The sequence below is a fragment of the Scylla paramamosain genome, chromosome 49 (assembly GCF_035594125.1).
Source record: "Scylla paramamosain isolate STU-SP2022 chromosome 49, ASM3559412v1, whole genome shotgun sequence".
In the NCBI taxonomy this organism is placed as follows: Eukaryota; Metazoa; Arthropoda; class Malacostraca; order Decapoda; family Portunidae; genus Scylla; species Scylla paramamosain.
Window position 1 is genome coordinate 2,852,501 of NC_087199.1, and position 2,500 is coordinate 2,855,000.

The 2,500-nt window shown below is 49.3% G+C and overlaps 2 protein-coding genes across 2 annotated transcripts in view; both read right to left on the reverse strand.

Annotated features, from left to right (window-relative positions):
• LOC135095578 (glutamate receptor ionotropic, NMDA 2B-like) overlaps positions 1–2,500 on the reverse strand; it is a 163,004-nt gene that overhangs the window by 159,636 nt on the left and 868 nt on the right. The window contains 1 exon segment of the mRNA XM_063996479.1: positions 1–2,500. This exon segment is cut by the window's left edge and continues 739 nt beyond it; it is cut by the window's right edge and continues 868 nt beyond it. The gene's annotated coding sequence lies outside the window, so the exon portion shown is untranslated.
• Positions 1–2,500, reverse strand: part of LOC135095482 (UPF0746 protein DDB_G0281095-like) — a gene marked incomplete at its 5' end in the record, with an annotated part of 16,002 nt that overhangs the window by 5,911 nt on the left and 7,591 nt on the right. The gene's annotated exons all lie outside the window — the stretch shown is intronic.

The following is a 2,500-nucleotide window of genomic DNA, read 5'->3' on the forward strand; positions in this document are numbered from 1 at the left end:
TTCAAGTTTATCCACTTTTTAATCTCGTCTTAGGCTCCACAACACTTCCAGAACCACACTGATCACTTCAACCGCGCGTTCCAGCACCACACTGCCTCATTCCAGTGCCTCCAGCGTGTACTTTTTCCAGCACCTCTTAAGCTCAAACACTCCACATTCCAGGACCTTTAGCTGGACTGGAAGGGCCTGGAGTCGTATTTTCCAGGCAGGTGAAGAGGATAGAGTCAGTCCCTTATTAACTGGAAGACTGCTGGAAGCGTTAAATGGGTACACGGTCTGGAAGTACTGGAAGGAAGGAGTTCTTTCTGTGCTGAAGGATATGACCGACGAGTCCTTTCATTGGCTCCACACAGCTGGAGTCTTGGGAATTGCTGGAAACTGGAAGCCTTTAGATCACTTCCTGGTGTGTACTGTTTGCTGGAACGCTCGGATCTCCTTTCCAGGGAAGATGGTGAACTGGAAACGACCGTGTCTTGTTTCCAGGGGTACGTGAATTGTCCTGGAAAATTTACTTCCTTCCAGCAGATCCGGAAGACTGGAATTTTTGAGGGAAGTCCTTTTTAAGCGAACTGGGAGCACTGGAAAGGTTTAGTTCTTTCCTGAGAGGTTCTGAAGGCTGGAATTTAGCAGACTTCGCTTCCAGAGAGCATGGAGACCTGGAAACCGTCACTACTTCTTTCCGGGACAGTCTGGAAGCACGGAGGTTCAACTGCTTTGCAAAATGAGCGCCGGCACCAGCACACACTGTATTCCAGGAAGCGTTTTGCGAGTCTTTCCAGCGAGGCGAGTGTCTGGAAAGTCTGGAAATGCCCTTACCGCTGGGAAATCAACTAAAAATGCAGCCAGGCAGTTTCCAGGATATATTCTGGAAAAGGAGGAAAGTCCAGTAACATTTTCCCTTCCAGTTTCCAGTTTTTCCCGCTTCCAGGCGACAGCGGAGACTTAACTTGCCTGGAATAGCAGCGAGTGAGTGTGAAAGTGAGTGAGGGTGAAAACAGTGCCATACACTCTCACACGACACTTCCAGGCTCACAAGTTCCACGGTCCAGAATTTCCAGGGAGAGGCTGCCACGTGTCTTCTAGTTTCCAGACGCGGCCACAATAACTTCCCATAAGAAATGATGTTAGGCCGTTCCAGTAGATGCTTCCAGACGCTTCCAGGATTCCAGATATAGGCCTTTTCCAGCCTTGTCAACTCCACTCATGTATATCAAATTCCAGTGTAGAGAGAGAGAGAGAGAATCGCTCGCTCTGTTTAACTCTCTCTATCTCTCCCTTTTCTCTCTCTCCCTTTCTCTATTCTAGGTGAGAGAGAGAGAGAGAGATGGCTTAATGAGAGGAGAGGGGAGAGAAGAGGAGAGGAGAGGAGGAGGCGAGGAGGGGAGATAGGAGAAGAGGAAGAGCGGAAGGGTACTGGTAGATCATATTTGGAGGAGGAGGAGGAGGAGGAGGAGGAAGAGGAGGAGGAGGAGGAGGAGGAGGAAGAGGAGGAAGAGGAGGAGGAAAGTGTCAGCAAATTTTATTGAAGGTAAGGTTAGGTAAGGTTAGGTTAGGTTAGGTGAGGTGAGGTGAGGTGAGGTGAGGTGAGGTGAGGTGAGGTGAGGTTAGGTTAGGTTAGGTTGAGAAACGTTAACTTCCTTCAGGGTTGGAAAAAACGTTCCTTCACCCAGGAAGGTTTAGGGGAGCCAGGGCCCTTGAGACACTCTATGGAAGGGCAGAGTGGGGCAGAGTCTGGCGCCCCTTGTCAACAGAGAGAAAAGAGGAGAGGAGGAAATGTTTGTAAGAGGGCAAACGTTTATCAGGACGTTTTGAGCCCCCTGGAAAACGTTTTAGGGATGAACGTTTAGTATTAGATTAGGTTAGCTTAGGTTAAGGACGTTCCTGAGGCCACTGGTAAACGTTTTGTGGCTCAACGTTTACAGGAGAGAGGATCAGGAGTGTGTGGACTTGCCTCTCTCTCCTGCCTCTCCCTCTCTCTCTCCCTCTGGCTCTCCCTTCTAAGGACGAGAGATGGGGACGTTTCTAAGGATCCTTCTGAACACTCACTGGTAAACGTTTTGTGGCTCAACGTCTTGCATTAGACAGGAAAGGAACGGGAGAGTGTGTGTGGACTTGCCTCTCTCTCTCTCCTGCCTCTCCCTCTCTCTCCCTTCTAAGGACGAGAGATGGGGATGTTTCTAAGGATCCTTCTGAACACTCACTGGTAAACGTTTTGTGGCTCAACGTCTTGCATTAGACAGGAAAGGAACGGGAGTGTGTGGACTTGCCTCTCTCTCCCCGCCTCTCACTCTGTCTCCACCACCTCTCCCTCGCCCCCCCAAGCACTCACTCACACTTAAAGAGGAACATGCCTTTCGACCAACAGCAGGCGACGAAGCAGCAGCAGCAGCAGACGAGACAGGCAGACAGACGGACAGCAGAAACAGGTTATTTGTCACACTTGAAAGGGATATTTTTTTGTTTTTGTTTTTTTTTTCTTGTTTTTTATTGTGTTTATTGT